This window comes from Dermochelys coriacea, chromosome 1 (genome assembly GCF_009764565.3).
Source record: "Dermochelys coriacea isolate rDerCor1 chromosome 1, rDerCor1.pri.v4, whole genome shotgun sequence".
In the NCBI taxonomy this organism is placed as follows: Eukaryota; Metazoa; Chordata; order Testudines; family Dermochelyidae; genus Dermochelys; species Dermochelys coriacea.
This window is the reverse complement of record NC_050068.2, coordinates 293,078,888-293,099,488: the sequence shown is the minus strand read 5'-3', so window position 1 is coordinate 293,099,488 and position 20,601 is coordinate 293,078,888. Positions and strand designations below refer to the sequence as shown.

Here is a 20,601-nt window from a genome sequence, read left to right as displayed (position 1 = left end):
CAGATCATTTATGAATATGTTAAACAGCAGTGGTCCAAGTACAGATCCCTACGGGACACAATTATTTACTTCTCTCCATTGTGAAAACTGACCATTTCTTCATACCCTTTGTTCCCCATCTTTTAAACCATTATTGATCCATCAGAGGACCTTCCCTCTTATCTCATGACTGCTTACTTTGGTGAGGGACCTTGTCAAAGATTTTCTGAAAGTCCAAGTATACTGACTCCATTGACTCCATTGGATCACACTTGTCCACATGTTTGTTGACCCCCTCAAGGAATTCTAATAGTTTGGTGATGCATGATTTCCCTTTACTAAAGCAATGTTTACTCTTCCCCCAAAATAGTGTTCATTACATGTCTGATCATTCTGTTTTTTACTATAGTTTCAGCCAATTTGCCTGTACTGAAGTTAGGCTTACTGACTTCTAACTGCCAGGATCACATCTGGAGACTTTTTTAAAAAATTGGTATCGCATTAGCTATTCTCCAGTCATCTGACACAGAAGCTGATTTAAATGATAGGTTTCAAACCCCATTTAGTAGTTCTGCAATTTCATATTTGAGTTTCTTCAGAACTGTTGGGTGAATACCATCTGATCCTGGTGATTTATGACTGTTTAATTTATCAATTTCTTCCAAAACCTCATCTATTCACACCTCAATCTGGGACAGTTCCTTAAAGGTGTCACCTAAAAAAGAATAACTAAAGTGTGGGAATCTCCCTCACATCCTCTGCAGTGAAGACTAATGTTGTCATAAATATAAAGGGAAGGGTAACCATCTTTCTGTATACAGTGCTAGAAAATCCCTCCTGGCCAGAGGCAAAGTCCTTTTACCTGTAAAGGGTTAAGAAGCTCAGGTAATCTGGCTGGCAACTGACTCAAAATGACCAATGAGGGGACAAGATATTTTCAAATCTGGAGGACGGGAAAAGGCTTTTGTCTGTCTGTGTGATACCTTTGCTGGGAACAGATCAAGGATGCAAGCTCTCCAACTCCTGTAAAGTTAGTAAGTAATCTAGCTAGAAAATGCATTAGGTTTTCTTAGTTTTGGCTTGTGAAATTTGCTGTTCTGGAGGAAATATGTATTCCCGCTTTTTTGTCTTTTTGTAACTTAAGATTTTGCCTAGAGGGATTCTCTATGTTTTGAATCTGACTGCCTGTAAGGTTATCTTCCATTCTGATCTTACAGAGTTGTTCTCTTATCTTTTTTTGTTCTTCTAATAAAGTTCTGTTTTTTAAGAATCTGATTGGGTTTTTGGGTGTTAAAAATCCAAGGCTGGTCTGTGCTCATCTTGTTTATTCTCAAGCCTCCCCAGGAAAGGGGGGTGTAAGGGCTTGGGGGAATATTTTTGGGAAATAGGAACTCCAAGTGGTCCTTCCCCGATTGGTTGTTAAATCACTTGGTAGTGGCAGCGTTTAATTAATCCCAGGGCAAAAACTTTGTGCGATGGGGAAGTTTTAACCTAAGATGGTAGAAATAAGCTTAGGGGGTCTTTCATGCGGGTCCCCACATCTGTACCCTAGAGTTCAGAGTGGGGAAGGAACCCTTGACAGATGCAAAGAATTCATTTAGCTTCTCTGCAATGGCCTTATATTCCTAGAATGCTTCTTTAGCACCTCCATCATCCAGTAGCCCCACTGATTGTTTGGCAGGCTTCCTATTTCTGATGTACTTACAAATTTTTTTGCTGTTTTGGGTCTTTGGCTTGGTGCTCTTCAGATTCTTTTTTTTTGGACTACTTAATTATACATTTACACTTGACTTGCTAGAGTTTATTGTACTCAGTTGGGTTTCATTTCCAATTTTTAAAGGATGTGTCACTGCTGAATCCCCACTCTGTCACTCCAAGTGCAGAAGTGGGGGCCTGCAAGGATTTTAAGAATTAATACTTGCCACTTAGGCTTGTATTAAACTCCCAAGGTTACAGCTTCTTTCCGACCATGGCTTGGTAAACGCTGCCACCACCCAAATGCACAAAAACCCCTTTGAACCCAGTAAGGAGCACTTGGGAATTCCTCCCTGTGGAGTACCCTCAAGCCCTTTCATCCCCCCCCCCCCCTTCCAGGAAATAGCTGAGAAAGAAAACAAAGGAAATTAGCTGTGGCTATCAGCTAATCAAATAACATGCACAAACCTCGTAGGACACCAAAAATCCAATCCAGTTCTTAAAAAAGGTAAATTTTATTAAAATCATAGATCTTAAAAGAAACAATTACAAAAATTAAGCACCCAAAACAGCTTTCTTGGGGGATCAGCTTAAAGGTTACAAGCAACCAGAAGCATCAGGGGTTAGCACAGAGGAGACTTAAAAAATAAACAGAAATAAACCTGATCATGTCTAGCTAAACATTCTGATTTACTTACACATTTGGAGTTCAGATAAGTAGTTCTAGATATGATCTGATCATTTATGATCATACCTGGCTTAAAGCTGCTTATAGCATAGTGTGGCTGCTCTGTCCCTCCAGCCCAACAGACAAAGGGAAAATTTCTTTCCCCATTTTAAAAAGTTCTAGCCTTCCCATTGGCTCTTTTGGTCAGGTGCCTACTTTTTTCTTTTTCTTTACCTGGGGACTTTTTAACCCTTTACAGGTAAAACAAGTAAAGAACAGCTACCAAGAGGGATTTTACAGCTAACTGGCTGACTGGGTGTCCATCAAAGGGAGCTACTCCCCCTACTTTATTTAGCACAGGATGCCTTTTTGTCTCTAACTGCTTTTTTTACTTTGTTGTTTAGCCATTGTGACATTTTTTGGTCCTCTTGCTGTTTTTTATTTTGAGGTATATATTTAATTTGAGCCACTATTTTTAAAGAGTTTCCATGCAACTTGTGGGCATTTTACTTTTGTCACTATACCTTTTAATTTCCATTTAACTTGCTTCCTCATTTTTGTGTAGTTCCCCTTTCTGAAGTTAAATGCTGCTGTGGTTGCCCTCTTCACCACACCAGGATGTTAAGTTTAATTATATTATGGTTGCTATTACCAAGTAGTTCAACTATATTCACCTCTTGGACCAGATCATGTGCACCACTTAGGACTAAATAAAGAATTTTCTCTCCTCTTGTGGGTTCCAGGATTGGCTTCTCCAAGAAGCAGTAATTTCTGATTTCAAGAAATTGTATCCCTCTATCCCATCCTGAGGTGACATGTACCCAGTCAACATGGGGTAGTTGAAATCCCCCATTTTTATTGAGTTTTCTATGTTTATAGCCTCTCTAATGTCCTGTAGCATTTCACAATCACCATCACCATCCTGATCAGGTGATCAGGATATCAGGATCAGGTGATACCTGGTAGTATATCCCTCCTTCTATATTCTTATTATTCAAGTATAGAATTCCTATCCATAGAGACTCTGTGGTACAGTTTGAATATTTTTACTATATTTGATTCTATGCTTTCTTTTATATATAGTTCTACTCTTCCACCAGCACAACCTTCTCTATCATTCCTATGTATTTTGTACAATGATAATCAATGGAATATAGAGATATGAGCTTGAAGGAACTGTTCTCATATCTCTATATCCCATTGATTATCATGGTTGCACCCAAGTTTCTGTGATGACTACTATATCAATATCCTCTTCAATACCAGGCACTAAAGTTCACCCATCTTAATATTTAGACTTCTAACATTTGTATATAAGCACTTATAAAATGTGTCACTTTTAACTGTCTGCCATTATGGTGATGTAATTGAATGGGACTTTTTTTCATGTGACTGTTTCTCTTCAGTTCCTACCTGTACTTTATCAACTTCCATCCTCTCCTCCTTACTAGGATATAGAGAATACCCATCAATAGATCTAAGGGATGTCTCTGTCCAAACCATGTACTCCTCTCACCTGTCAGTTTTCCCCTAGCCCTTAATTTAAAAACTCCTCTGCAATATTTTTTATTTTAAATGCCAGCAGTCTGGTTTCATTTAGGGTTAGGTGGAGCCCATCATTCCTGTGTAGGCTCTTCTTTTCCGAAAAAATTCCCCAATTCCCTCCTCCATACACCATCATCTCATCTACACATTGAGATGCTGCAGTTCTGCCTGTCTAACTGGCCATGTGCGTGGAACTGCAAGCATTTCAGAGAACGTTACCATGGAGGTCCTGGACTTCAATCTCTTACCTAACAGCCTAAATTTGGCCTCCAGGACCTTTCCCCTATATGTACCATGACCACCATCTCATCCCCAGCACTGCACATAAGCCTGTCTAGATGTCTCGAGAGATCTGCAACCTTCGCACCCCAGGAGGCAATTCACCATGTGGTTCTCCCAGTCATCACAAACCCAGATATTCATATTTCTAATGATAAATCCCCCATTACTATTACCTGTCATGACATGCACTCTTTGCAGAGTGGAATGCCACAGTTTACCCCACTCTAGGCTGTATGATCAGGCTACAACACCCCTATCACCACCATCCTGCCAGAATTACAAGGTGAGTAGTGCCTTATGCGACCTTGCACTCTCTCACAAGTGCACCTCCTTGGGTGACAAGTTTCACTCCCCTCACCTCTCTCTGGGTAGGCTTAGTGGTTCTAGGAGGAAGCTCTGGGGGAAGCAGCAGAATCATGTTTCCAACATTTAACACAACAGGCCCAGCTGCAACTAGTTACCTGCAAGACACCCCTCTTCGAGTACTTGTGACCAGCAACTGCTTAAAATGACTCAGAACTGTTCCTTCCAGCATATTGACCATTTTCCCAAAAGCACACAACAAGCAGGGAGAAAGGGTTAAACCCCCAAAGGACCCATGAACCTGGGGCTTGCTTACCTGCAGCTGATCACCTTTCTCAAAGGTTAGGCAAGCCCAGATGTCTTAGGCACATCCTGTGGAGGTGCCTTAATTCCATAGAACTGCTGCTTGCTGTCTCGGGTATGCCCTGCAAAGTCCTTGCCTTCGTTCCACCACACTTACCCATTTAATGTTCTTTTGATCATAGTTTCCGGCCTTCACAGAATAGGCCTATCAGCCTTCTAGCAACAGGCAGGCAGGGATTTTTCCAGTCACTAACTCACACACTATAACTCTTACAGTTCCATGGTATTCTCCCTGGAAATACTGTGTGTGTGTCATTGTTTCATTTCCTGTTTGCTTCCCGTAACAGCCTTCTTTGATTTAACTCCAAGCAATCAATCACAATACTATAAAGCACGTAAACTGAGGCACATATCCTCTACATGCAAAATATAATCTATAAACAAACTACATACATGTAATATACACACATATGTAAATATCTCCCTGGTTATCCAGAGCACCTAAATGGGGCAAAATAATACAAAATAATCTTTAAACTTATGTTTCCAATCAAATGACACATTGCATTAGAAAATATTATGAATCAATTGCAATGTTTTGCCTGTAGAGTTCTAAAACAACAACAGAAAATAGACTGGAGTTTCAAACATATTTAAAAATTAAAAGTAAAGAGAAAATGTTTTAAAATTCAAAGGAAATACAAATGAGCTTTTAGAAGCTGTTTCTCATGACTACATGATCTGATTTTGGTTGAACTGTTAGTATTTGTTACGCAAAAGATCTCTGCAGTTCTTTCCAGAAATGCACTGGCAGAAGCATAAGAAACCTCTGTGGTATTAAAAAAAAATCAATAAGAAAGAAAAGAGAAGGATGAGCGGTAAATTCTCATTTATAGACTGTATGCTCAATCCAGAGAAAACCTCAGTGTAAACTGACAGCAAAACAGGATCTCTAATTTGGGCTGTACTGAACATGGCTTTTTTTTATTTTAAAATGGTTCAATATATTATTTGAACCTTGACATCCATTATAACCCCGACTCATTGTCTAAGCTACGCTGGGATTTCTTGTTTTCAACAAATGCAAATCAAAATGAGATGTTTATTTACTAAATCCTCTAAACCTCAACACAAATTAGGGTATACTGTTGGACTTCGGGTTTTTTTGTTTGTTTGTTTGTGTTTCGGTTATTTTTTTTAAAGCGTCTCATAGCTCAGATTTTCATTGGGTCCAGTCCTGCAGCCTTTACCCACGCAAAACTCCTTTGGCCAACAATATGAATTTTGCCTGAGCAAAAGTTTGCAGTATTTGGCTCTTCGTAGTTTATTGTAGTTGCCAGTTTGTTTTCTTCTGCAAAGTTTGAGGGTGCCCCATATTTTGATTCCTGTAATTGTTCTTTCATTCAAATGTATATTTGCTCTGCTCACATTTTACACTTTTGAAGTAAATGGGTGATTCATCATCAAGACATGTTCCTCACATATAACTCATTTATCTCACCATGCAGTCCTAATCATGACATTTCAGCTATCATAATATCAGCTACAGTAAAGAGCCACAGTCATTGTCTATGCATAGATAGTTTGGACATGCAGAAGCAAGTACATTTTTGCTTGCTCTATCTATTAGTTTTGAATCAATTGTTTTCTTTTTTTCAAAGAAATTATAGTTGCTAACACAGTCCCAAATATACATGTTGGTTGGTTCTATGCTGATTAGACTTGTGTTGGCCAGCCAATAGGAAGGGCAAGAATAGCCTATTTTTATCAGTCTTAAACAGTTTTTAAATTTGTAGAAAAATTTGGAGCAATCAATTAGTTATACCCCATATTTCTGAACAGATAATCCAGTCTTCTCATACTTTTATATGGCTATCGTCTCATGAAAAGACAAAAGTCTGAATCGCAACCACCTCACAACTTACATAGTTACAGTATTTTGATATGGCAGCAGTTTAGATACACTTTCACAGATATATAAACCTTGTGTAGATATTTAGAAATCTGCATATCCCAGTCATTTGGCACTGGGATCACTGGAACTCTTCAGTAAAAATTAAAATCAGCTTCACAATTTTGTCCTGTTTCTCAGAACAACATCCTGGATTGCCCAAACCATTTTTTCCTGGAGCGATGGAAACTGTAGAGGTAATATTAGTATAATGACTTCCAATACTTAGGTATAATAAGGCAAGAACTGCACTACTTTTCTAATGCCCTTATTCTGCAAATAATTATGCATGTGCTTTACTTTACTATCATGACTAGTCCCATTAAAATGAATGGAACTATTCATAGGGTAGAACATCTTGCCTAGTTACAACATTGGCAATTATGCAATATATTTAGCATTTACTTTTAATATCCTTTTGTTTTTCAGGTTTGTGTTAATGGCTCACAGTTATATTCCACCACAAATGTGTTAAACACATTAACCTATGAACTCAAATGAAGCTAATTAAATATTTTGATACATATGTCAAAGTTTAAAAACATAAATTGTTTCTATCATATTTTTGAGCAACAGCTCAATTGAATCTCAATCCACTGTGAGATTCCAGCCAGATTTCACTATAATACTGATTTTGATATCTCATCTAAGTTTCTGGAATAAAAGCTCCATTTTCCTGGGAATTTCTCATGCCTCCTTTTAGGCCAGGACAGAAATTTAGGGGAGAAGCTGATTTAATCAGATAAGTTACTTTAGAGTTACAGTACTTTGAAAGGTTTCAGAGTAGCAGCCGTATTAGTCTGTATCCCCAAAAAGAAAAGGAGTACTTGTGGCACCTTAGAGACTAACAAATTTATTTGAGCATAAGCTTTTGTGAGCTACAGCTCACTTCATCGGATGCATTCAGTGGAAAATACAGTGGGGAGATTTATATACACCGAGAACATGAAACAATGGGTGTTACCATACACACTGTAAGGAGAGTGATCAGGTAAGGTGAGCTATTATCAGCAGGAGAGCAGGGGGGAGGGGGACCTTTTGTAGTGATAATCAAGGTGGGCCATTTCCAGCAGTTGACAAGAATGTCTGAGGAACAGTGTTCAGAGTAGCAGCCGTGTTAGTCTGTATTCGCAAAAAGAGAAGGAGTACTTGTGGCACCTTAGAGACTAACAAATTTATTAGAGCATAAGCTTTCGTGAGTTACAGCTCACTTCATCGGATGCATTTGGTGGAAAAAACAGAGGAGAGATTTATATACACACACACAGAGAACATGAAACAATGGGTTTATCATACACACTGTAGTGAGCTGTAGCTCACGAAAGCTTATGCTCTAATAAATTTGTTAGTCTCTAAGGTGCCACAAGTACTCCTTTTCTTTTTACTGTAAGGAGAGTGATCACTTAAGATAAGCCATCACTAGCAGCAGGGGGGGGAAAGGAGGAAAACCTTTCATGGTGACAAGCAAGGTAGGCTAATTCCAGCAGTTAACAAGAATATCAGAGGAACAGTGGGGGGTGGGGTAGGAGGGAGAAATACCATGGGGAAAATAGTTTTTACTTTGTGTAATGACTCATCCATTCCCAGTCTCTATTCAAGCCTAAGTTAATTGTATCCAGTTTGCAAATTAATTCCAATTCAGCAGTCTCTCGTTGGAGTCTGTTTTTGAAGCTTTTTTGTTGAAGTATAGCCACTCTTAGGTCTGTGATCGAGTGACCAGAGAGATTGAAGTGTTCTCCAACTGGTTTTGAATGTTATAATTCTTGACGTCTGATTTGTGTCCATTCATTCTTTTACGTAGAGACTGTCCAGTTTGGCCAATGTACATGGCAGAGGGGCATTGCTGGCACATGATGGCATATATCACATTGGTAGATGCGCAGGTGAATGAGCCTCTGATAGTGTGGCTGATAATTACTCCTTATCTACTGGTAATATATCTAACTAAATGAACCACTGATATCATTGGCATCATAGTTGACACATTTGGTTAGTTAGAATCACTTGTTTTTTTAAGGACAAAATATTTATCCCAATCATAAACTAGGCATCATTTTTGTGGGTATGAAATTGTGACTAAAAATAATTGCATGCACAGCTTTGCACTTGCAGTTTAGATCCACAAAAATGCAAACTTCACACATTGATCTGTGATTACTTCAAACCCTAACACAAGAGGAGATGCAGTGTTAGCCTTAACTTTGAGTTCTCTTGCTTCTCTTAGTTTAAGTCAGGAACTTAATAAGTTACTATTACTTGAAAAAACTAGGGCTGTCAAGCGATTAAAAAAATGAAACACAATTAATCACACTGTTAAACAATAATAGAATACATTTATTTAAATATTTTGGATGTTTCCCACATTTTGAAATGTACTGATTTCAGTTACAACACAGAATATAAAGTGTACAGTGCTCACTTTATATTTATTTTTGATTACAAGTATTTGCACTGTAAAAAAAAAGAAATAGTATTTTTCAATTCACCTAATAAGTACTGTAGTGCAATCTCTTTATCATGAAAGTTGAACTTACAAATGTAAAATTATGTACAAAAAACTGCATTCAGAAATAAAAGAATGTAAAATTTAGGTCCTACTTCTTGTTCAGCCAATCGTTCAGACAAACAAGTTTGTTTACATTTGCAGGAGATAATGCTGCCCACTTCTTGTTTACGTCACCTGAAAGTGAGAATAGGCATTCTCATGGCACTGTTGTAGCTGGAGTCGCAAGGTATTTATGTGCCAGATGTGCTAAAGATTCATATGTCCCTTCATGCTTCAACCACCATTCCAGGGGACAAGCATCCATCCTAATGATAGGTTCTACTTGATAACAATCCAAAGCAGTGTGGACCAACACATGTTAATTTTAATTATCTGAGTTAGATGCCACCAGCAGAAGGCTGATTTTCTTTTTTGGTGGTTCAGGTTCTGTAGTTTCCACATTGGAGTGTTGCTCTTTTAAGACTTCTGAAAACATGTTCCACACCTTATCACTCTAAGGTTTTGAAAGACACTTCAGATTCTTAAACCTGGGTTCCAGTGCTGTAGCTATCTTTAGAAATCTCACATTGATAGCTTCTTTATGTTTTGTGAAATCTGCAGTGAATGTGTTCTTAAAATGAACAACATATGCTGGGTCATCATCCAAGACTGCTATAACTTGAAATACATGGCAGAATGTGGGTAAAACAGAGCAGGGAACATACAATTCTCCCCCAAGGAGTTCAGTCACAAATTTTATTAATACATGATTTTTTTTAACGAGCATCATCAGCATGGAAGCATGTCCCCTGGAATGGTGGCCGAAGCATGAAGGGGCATACGAATGTTTACCACATCTGATACATAAATACCTTGCAATGCCACTACAAAAGTGCCATGCAAATGCCTGTTCTTAGTTTCTGGTGACATTGTAAATAAGAAGATGGCAGCATTATCTCCTGTAAATGTAAACAAACTTGTTTGTCATAGTGATTGGCTGGACAAGAAGTAGGACTGAGTGGACTTGTAGGCACTGAAGTTTTACATTGTTTTGCTTTTGAGTGCAGTTATGCAACAAACAAAAAATCTACATTTGTAAGTTGCACTTTCATGACAAAGATTGCACTTTTTCACTACAATACCTGTATGAGGTGAATTGAAAAATACTATTTCTTTTGTTTATCATTTTACAATGCAAATATTTGTAATAAAAATTATATACACTTTGATTTCAATTACAACACAGAATACAATATATGAAAATGTAGAAAAATATCCAAAATATTTAATAAATTTAAATTGGTATTCTGTTGTTTAACAGTGTAATTAAAACTGTCATTAATCATGATTAATTTTGAGTTAATTGCATGAGTTAACTGCAATTAATTGACAGCGCTAAAAAAATCCCCAGCAAATACTACTTCAGTGAATTAATAGCATATAATTCAGCACAACCAAAGAATGAACTTTAAAAAATTCAAATACATGAGTTCCATGCAAGCAGCCAGCCATCCAGGATGACAAAATTGGGATTAGGTGAGAAATCTGGGTGGTGATTTCAGATCCCCACCTTAAACATACTTAATTTTCTATTGAGCCACCCAAAACAGTGCTGTTAAATATTGTGATAATATTTAAGTACTGTTTCCTACCATTATCCTAATACTTTTATATAAGAAATAACATGTTACTGCTCCAAAGGATCCATTGCCATCTATCACAAATATTTATTTAGTGACTTTTTAAAACACTAATTATTGACCTAAATAACTATAATCATTACTTCAGATGTGCTTCCATGTATCTATGTAGTTATTGATGCAATATAAAATAATGGAACCAAAGGAATCATTCTGGTCAAGTCTTTAAATGCTTCTTAGTGTCCATACCATTGACTCAGGCAGCATCTACTCCCTGGAGACTTTACACTGCCTCATGTCATAGAAGTCTTGGGAGAATATCTTTATATTTTAAACAAAATATATTATTTTCATCTTTGCACTTCAACCAACTCATTACAAATATGAACTTTAATTGTTTGCTGAGGAAACAATCATCCTATCATTTATTTATACATCGGTAGCATCAAAAGTATGCTAAGGGAACTATCATTCCACTATCATTTAGTTATACATCGATAGCATCAAAAGTGTACATAGAGCTGTGCTATGAGCCGATATGATTTTAAGTCCTAAAGAGTTTACAGTCTAAAGACACAAATGGGTAAAACAGTTGAGTACAATACAAAGCAACACACAGCAGGGTGTGATCTCACAGCTGGAAAGCTTCACAGCACAGCGAGTTTTCCAGGATCTGAGGAAAGAGCTTTGTTGCACTTTCGCATATACGAATATAGAAACGTATTTACAGATTAGATGACTTTTGCAATTAAGGAAAACAGTAAATAAATAAAATCAAAGTAGGAGGCCTTCATGAGAAAAGGCACAGTGACTCACTATGTAACATTCTGTACCTGAATTGAATCTCAGAATGGCAGCTGTTCTTTCAGGTGCAGCATACAGAAAACAGAATGAGATGCCCTTTCAGTTACATACAGTACCTAAACTCTTCAATCTTTAAAAGCATGAGAGATAGAATGAAAAGAAAGCATGAAAGTAGGGTGAACAAAGGAGATAAAAGGAATATATCCACCCCAAGAGATTCTAACCCACAACCAAACCAGGGCAGTTGAGCATTCACAGCGTGGTAAATGCCATCACCATAGTGACTATAGTCCACACCCCAGAACCATGGATAAAAAGATAGAAGGTTGCCTTCTGCCTTCCCATCTCCACATGGAAAAATGGAAACAAATGATTGATTCTTACTTCATGTGTGCAAACACATACACATGCCTCTGCCCCCACACCACAATTATTCAGCATTTTTCTACAACAACTCTGCCCTTTCCATGAACACCAGGCAGACCCTCTGGATGAAAGCCAAATGCTCGGAATTTGGAGAATTGGAAACCCATCCCCTTCAAGAAACTCAGGACTCAAATATTGACCACTCTCTCAAAACCCAGTTATGCATGTTATGAGAAGACATCCCCCAAGAGTACACCATAAAACTAGTTTTACAACTACACACGATGACAGTTCCTTTGAGGAGTACAAGAATAATACAGGACACCCGGGGTGTGCAGACCTCCAAATGAAGATCATACTGATATCCTTGAGCAACTAATAGACTACCTGCCCATCTTACTGTCAAAATCCCCCAATTTAGCTCTTTCTTTTCAATCCCAACTTCTACATAGACCATGAAGAGATGTATTAGCACCTGATTTCTTTTCCCACAAAGCCCTGATGTTTCACATAGCCCTGATGTTAAAGCTTTTATCAGGTCAGACTCATACTATCTCAAGAACCACATTTTCATCCATCTTCCACCAAGACAGCTGCCTAATTCTAAGAAAATGCAGTTTACAAAATGTATTAAGTAATTAATGAATGTTAGTGATAAATAATTATCTATCAATGAATTTCAGCTATGGAATGATGAAGAGATTTACCTAATCCAGAATAGTATACCTTTTAGACCATGCTGCAACTTCCTCCTCTTTGAAAGAGGTTTTGCAACGTAACTGAAATGATGTGTATGTATTATTTAAATAGACACAAACACAATATTTATATAACCCAAGTATAACATCGTATAACCAGGTAAGGGACTTAATGAAGTACACTAGGGACTTCACTATTCAGATTTTACTTACCCAGGAAGTACTTAGAGTCTACTGTGATAGCTATGGTAAGCCTTAAAATTAGGTATGAGATAGACAAGAAGGTTAGGCAACAAAAAGAGAAGATGGAGTTAGAGCACAACATTGAACTTTGTGGAAGGAAATTGGAAGGCAGTGAAGTGATTTAAAAAAGAAACAGATATGGTCAGAGTGGCAGGAGAAGAGATGATCTTGATAACAGTATAGCTGATAAACTAGAGTAGGGAAACAATTTGGGTTTGCAATAGATTAGATTAGAGATTAATGTTAATGAAAATCCATGATCCCGATTCCCCTGGGAAAGTTCACATGTGGATACAGATACAAACTTTGGGCCCAATCCTGAAAATACTTATTACTGAGCAAAGACTGCAATAAGCACTGTGCTCAAAAGCAACTTTTGCAGGATTGAGCCCTTTGCATCTGCTTTGCACTTTTATTATGATTTTATACCAAAACTTGGAATCCAAACATCCCTGAACGATGGGAAATTTCAGATCCAAATTCTGATCTGGTTATGAACTTGGAAACTCAAGCCCAGCTCTTGTCAACATAAACAATAATCAAGTACAGAGCAGAGGCTTAGCAGTAATGATAGAAGAAAAAGCTGCCATTACACATGTTCCCTGTAAAACCAGTTTAGAAATTCTTAAATCACAAAGAGAAACTACTCTTGGCTTAAACACTGTATGTTACATTATAGCCAGAGAATTCTTTACACCTCAGTTAAATTGTCTGAAAATGGAAATTTATAATAGAAATGGTGACATAACCTTAAATTCAACAATATGAACAGCATAGGTATAGTTCAATCATAATCCTTTTAGTTCACACATTATTCCTGGGTGACATTTCACTGATGATATTTTTTATGTGTGCAGACATTGGTTCATTAAGATCCTTTGAAAAATGTGTCTATAACAATAAACCCAAGCAAAAATCATTTTTAGTTACAATGCTCATTCAATTTCATTTTTAGATGTAACTATAATCAAAAGGGGAGAAAAGCTTTATGTGCCACCATTTACAGAACAGAATTTGACTGCAATGCATTATTAGTTGCTCACCGTTTTTAAGCTAGTTTCAGAAAAAAGTATTACGAGTCTGTCAGTTTAAGTGACTAAGTAGCACCACTGAGTAATCTGACCTTCAAACAAAATAAATGGCACTAACACATACTGTAGAATTCTTGAATGAGGCGTCCCACAGTCTTAAACCCAAAATGCTATAGAATAGAGGAGGAGTTTTTTCATGTAAACTTGGATTATTACATTAAGCAATTAATACGGACTCCAACGAGCCAGAATGTTTTCACTATTTTCTGTCGGTATTAATAAATACTATGTATTACAAGAGTTTTATTTATAGCGCATTTACATGGTGTGTAAACAGACTGAAATTACAAGAGCCGAGCACCAGGACTTGTCCTCTCCTCCAACAAGAGCAATAATGACACTCCTTACTGCTTCAGTGGTAAAAAGGACCAAGGACATAGATTACAACCAGAAGGACTATATACAAAGGTGCATGACAGAGAGAGAATTTAATTACAATGGGGCTAAATTGTGTCTTAAAGTCACAGTTCTGTATTAGGAGGATTAATAGGTACACAGAGAGTCCGTGATGTAACAAGAGCCAAAAGAGTAAGCCATTTGCTGACTGAGCCCTTGGGGCAATGAAACAGCACATGCTACAGTGGAAGCTCTCCCACACTCTACCCTGCTCTCAGCCAGCATTGCTTGTAAGAGCAGGAATGGAGTGATGGGTCCATCCTCACTCTATTACTTCCAGTGCCTTTTGGGAGACTAGTGCCATTCACCTTTTGCATAGCACCCATCTAATTCTTTACCATGGATCCTTCCATTGTTATAGAGATGTTTTCCAGAGACATCAAGCAGTGAATGGCTCCCTGGCAGCAGCATCTTTTTTGAAGCACATTGCTGATGGAGTGGACGAGTCGGTGCCCCCTCGGGCACTGAAGTTATAGATCCCAAGATCTGTGTGGGGCTCAAAAGTGTCACATATTTCAAGGCCCCACCACTCAAGTTTCCAAGTGTGGATGCAAGCTCAACACCCTCAACAAGACTGATCCTAGAAAAACTTCACAGTGAGGAATGTCATCAAAATTTCCCCATTAGTCAGAACCCCATCAGTTCTCTCTGCAGGATGGGGTGGGGGATCTTGCCACCAGTGTCTGAAGCAGAACAACATAGCACCTAGCAAATTATTAACATATCCATGGAACATCTCTATTAAGTAGTATAGATAACCCACTGAGTATAATCTACAGACCTATTAAATTAAGTACTTGTATAGCAAAAATGTAATATCTTTTTCATTAATGCTTTAAATTCAGTTTCCCAGATACCCATTTAGATTTAATAAGAGAATTATATAAGGGATAATGCTCATGGTATTAGACCATACATAGCAGTAAATGACTCTTTGATTTCGTTAAATGCAGGCGCAAAGCTGAGGTTTTTGATGAATTACAAAAGCTGTTAATTGCAAGTACACTCAATGCTATTAATATTATTGCTATTATACGACAAGCTAAACTAATTTGTTTTCTCTGGTTTTTCACTGCTTGTTCATCTTTATGGGTTACAGAGTTTTAGTTGTTTTTCTTTTCATATCACGGTTCAACTTTTTACTAGGACATTTTGCTGATTTAAAAAAATATATTTTGGTTTTGCTGGGTTTTTATTCCAGTTTTCCAACAAATGCCACCAAATTAAGACAAAATATTGAAAACAAATAATTGCTTTAGATTAAACTTCTGGCATGTATAACCATCATTTTCCAACCAGCCCTATTGTGATGTGGCCTCCTATACCAGGGCTGAATTGATCCTAGATTCCAGGTCTCCAAATTATTTCATCCATATCTCACCCAGGGGTTCCAAACCTGCAGCAGCATTGACATGGCAGCCTCAGCGAAGGCTAAAAGACACTTTCAGAAGCATAACTGCTATGGCTGGTACAGCACTGGAGTTTCTTGCCAGTGTTTCTGTGTCACTCATACAATGGGAACTAGGGGGCGGGGGAGGGATAAGCCTTTTAGTCTGCACTGTTAAAAGAAGGTGGAAGAAGTAAGGAAGCCATGGACCACCAAGAAGCTTGAGGGGGTAACTAGTGGGGACTAGTGTGGGACAGTTACTAGAGGGCCCTGAGGCAGGGACTGATATGTAGAAGCCTTGAGGAGAGCCATTAGCAGCCTTCTATGTTCTGCCCATTGTGCTTTTTTCCCCCTTCAATTCCTGTCCCTTTCATTTCCCAGTACTATCTCAGGCATCTCTCGCTCTCCTCATCAGAGAAGTAGTGCTCTAGGTAAGCTGACTGTCTCCTACAGGGGTCAGCACTCACCATGTTGCGCGACAGAAACTTGACAAAAGTATCATTTAGTGACAGGCATTGGGGGCGAGGGGGTTATGTCATTCAGTCATTCAATGTTTTTTTAAAAAATGACAATGGACCTCAACATTTTTACCATGGAGACTTGTGTCCATTTATGGACACGTTGCTGACCCCTGGTCTACTATGACTTCCAGCTCTCTCCCGTTTGCACCTGTCAGTACTGTAAGAGCAGAAGTAGACTGTGCTTTCCCACAGTTCCCATCATAGCAGCCCCTGATGGCTGAGAGGCAACTCTGTGGGGAAAATTTCCCTGCAGCCCCATTAGCTGTATGAGAATCCACACAGGAGGTGTGATAGGCAGTATTGCTAACCCAACCATTCAAAAATCCAAATCAGGAGGTTGTCTTAAAACTCTATGAGATTTTATAAAAATAATCAATTATGGGTTCTTTTTATTTGGCTTCTGGTTTCTAAGCTTTCAAGGTTCTCCCACGTCACATTAATCAATTTTTTCTCCACAGCTTGCTAGAAATCTGCTTTTTTTAAAGGAATGCTGAGATAGTCATAAAACCACTTGACTCCCAGAAAAAACCATTGAATTTCATGATTCTCACAATAAAATCACAAGTGCTGGAAACACTAGATAAAGGGCTGCTAGAATGTCATGCAAGATGCATTGACAGTTATGAATAAGTGCCCTGCATCGGGTGCAATCCTGCAAGTCAGTGCATGCTCTCAACTTGCATTGACTTTAGCTGTAGCTGAGGGTGCACAGCACTTCAGAGGATCATGCCATCAATGAGCATATATACCATTTATTGTGCTCCACCTAAAATGTCATTGGGAGTCATTGCTGACTAGATTAAGGACATACACAAGTGAGGAGAGTTGTTTGCAGTAACCAAAAATGCAGGTCCCTTCTCCTGGGATGAAGAGCAGCTAGAAACATGGATGTTGGCCCTTCACCATGCTCAGATTTATGTACCAGCCAAACTAGCTGTCAAATGTCTCTGAATATACATAGAAAATGTATTCTGTACTCACAGATCTCCAGCATATAAGCATCAAGGTGGAGTTATGGAAATTTAATTTCTATGGCTACTTGGGGGCCATACATCCTTCTGAAACATTAACCCTCTCAGAAATGGAAGAGGTCACAAATGTGTCTATACTGTAATCTAGGGGCGAGGGCACAATTCTGATTAAAATCAGGATCTCCTTACTTTCATTTCTCCCTACCTTGTTATGTTAAAATAAGCATGCTGTTATGTTCCTGAAAATAAGAAATTGAACAACTACCGTGGCAAATCCTGCTCCTGTTACTCACACAAAACTGCCATTGAAGGCAACAGGAGATTTGCACAGATCAAATATGCATATTTTGAGACCAGACCAGACACCATACAGACAGAAAGAACAGAGAAGCAATGGAGAACTGAACAAACAAAAAAGCCAGAGAAAGTGAGAGAGAGCAAATTAAACAAAAAATAGAAATCAGATAATGTGAGGAGGTAAAATAATGAAAAGCAGAAAAAAGGAAAAGTAAAGTTAAACAGAAAGACCATAACTGATAAAACCAATAGCAAAATCTGCCTCTTGGTGTATGCTAAATACCATTCCTACTGTAATAGCATAAAAATATAACTTAGTCTTTTTCATGTTTATGTCTGTTTATTACATTTTTATCATGCACTAAAAGAAATTTGCATTTCAATTCATTTTGGTATACTACCACTTACACCCATTTTATTGAACTTAGAGTGCTTCCAAAAGACTCTTTGAGTTGTCAGCATCTAAGAACAGGTTGTGAGCACCCACACAAGGAAAGCTATTTCCCTGCTCTTAAAAGAGACCTCATTTGTTTGTTTTTTTCTTATTAATTTACACTGAGTATTAATTATTTTTTCTTATGGGGAGCAGTATTTTTCTGCATTGCTGTGGATTTAACGGGAAAGTTGGGCAAATTCAGAATGCAGTATACAAGCAAAGAACAGAACAGACTAAAGTAAGTTAATGAAAAGAGAGAAATAGAATGTTAAAAAGATGGAGGGAAGCCTAGAAAAAGATGGATACAAGAATGAATAATAAAAACAGAAACGTTAGGAGTGACAGAGGTGGAAGACTAAGATGAGAAAGTGTTAAAGGCAGGAAGCAAAAAGTTAGGAAACACTTTTATTTTGTGTTTATAATATGAATGAGTTGCACTGATTTATTTCTTGTGGTTTTATAGTGAACTGCATTGGCGTCAATGATTCTAGGTACATGCCAAGGAACTAAACGTTATATTTCATAGGGAGTGAAATTGTATAGGGGGAAAACAAGACATACTTGACAGCTCAGGATTTAAAAGTTTCTTATCTGAATAGCAACGCCACTCCCTCGCTGCACTGCATTAGAGTTTCTGGCACCAGTACCAATGCTGACAGTGACAAAAGGGAAGTGTCTCTCAAAGACCAAGTGATATGGCAGCACCAGTGACAAAAGTAAAGATCAGGAAACTGATAATGTACAGATAATTTCACACAGGTGTTTCGAGCTGTTTCTGTTTTTCAGGGAAATAAAACAGGGATGGATATGTGAGCAAATAGAGGGAATTTATGGTAGTGGAATTTAAACAATGACTTTTGTATGGGCACTTTTTCTATTGTATTAAATCTATCTGTCATATAGTCAAATGCAATCTCTAAAACTTCACATTCAAAATTGTGCTTCTACAAGTTTTCAGTTCCAAGGTTCTGCATATACAAACAGCCAAATTTGTCATGCAAGCTGCCTTTGCATGTGCATATTATGGAGGTGACAAACTTCGTTTTTAGGTCTGAATTCCAGAGGTTGCTTATCCAAAGACAAGTCTGATCCTATAAAACGCTTCCTCACATTGGTATTCCCATTAACTTCTCAATTACAGTAACTTCTGCTCTGGTATAATCACTTGTGTGATATTATGCCTAATTTATATTGTATTTATAAAAGGAGAAAATAATGAAAGCAGTGAGTGATGTGGTCTTTTCTTCTCTAGCCATTGTTGGTCACAGAGTGGTCTGGTGAATGGATGGAGTTGTAAATTACCATATACAAATATATTTTAATCATGGTGAGGGACACCTAGAACCACAATTAGGTACTTTTTATATATATTTTTTTTGCTTATAAAGTAAAATAATATACAAGTAGAAAGAAAACAATCGCAAAAGAATATTAGCACAGTCAATACAAATACAAGACAAGGAGGGTAACAAGCTATACAGGGAAATAATCCACCTCTGCAGGACATACAAACAAGGAACACATTAAAACAAAAAGGACATTGTCGACATTAGTATCACTTACAGCATTTCATATAAAAGTACTGGGAAGAATCAGAGCATATTAATTGAAACAATGCAGCTGAATGCGGGAACAACTTTGACCCAATATCCCTAAGCTTGCTTTTTTTTCAAATGTTGTTTATTGCTGGGAGCCCATATGTGTATGAAACTTTGACTTATCTCTATCATTTCCTTCCCCCTTATTTTTCATCAGTAATAATAACAATCACAAGCAAACACTATATTTATATGACTTACACTCAATAGATTTTCATACATACCATAGCTGTGCTGCTCCTCAGTTTTGTAATTTGTAGATAAAAACCCTCTTTAACTTCAGACTTTCCATACTGTGAGAAAGGGCTATGTCCTCAGGAATAATACTGGGAAAATAAGGTGGAAATATAAGGAGTATTTCTTACTGACTGAAAGAGGATATCTAGCAAGCAACAGTCAGTTGTAAAATGTCTACTCTAGAGCTACAGCTGCTCTTCTTTGCCAAATTTAAAGGGCCAGCCCCCAAAACGTATGTGTTACAAAATGTGTATAAGGCAGCAAATCTGTAGTAAGGAAGGCTTATAGGGAACAGGCAGTTATCAAGGAAGGTCCTGCTGGTGAAGATGCTTGTCCTGTGTGTTGCATACCACCACTATATCCCATGTTTGTATTTTTTACTAAACTATGTAATGTTCTGGCAGGGTAATATTTACTTGCTACATGGCCACTACTTTATAGAATAAGGTTCCTAGTCCTGAATTTGTAGGGAAGCTGGAAGCCTATAGCCAGCTGGAATTAGGAAATGATCATTAACATCATATTTGTCATTATACGAGTGTTCAATGTGTGTCTGTAAATCTGCATGAGATATTAATCATGAAGTAGCACAGAACATAAACATCATGGTGCTTGAGTGGTGAACTCCTAGCCCCTGCAAATACTTACATAACTGTTATTCCCTACATCCACTAGAGGCACAAGGATAGCAAGAGCTCTGGAGGGG

General features: G+C 37.8%; 1 long non-coding RNA gene across 2 annotated transcripts in view; it reads right to left on the bottom strand.

Annotated features, from left to right (window-relative positions):
• Positions 1–20,062, bottom strand: part of LOC122456159 — a 185,421-nt gene extending 165,359 nt beyond the window's left edge. For both annotated transcript variants that reach the window (XR_006274853.1, XR_006274851.1), the window contains exon 1: positions 19,883–20,062. This is a non-coding gene — a long non-coding RNA (uncharacterized LOC122456159). The remainder of the gene's footprint in view (positions 1–19,882) is intronic.
• Between the last annotated feature and the right edge of the window lie 539 nt (positions 20,063–20,601).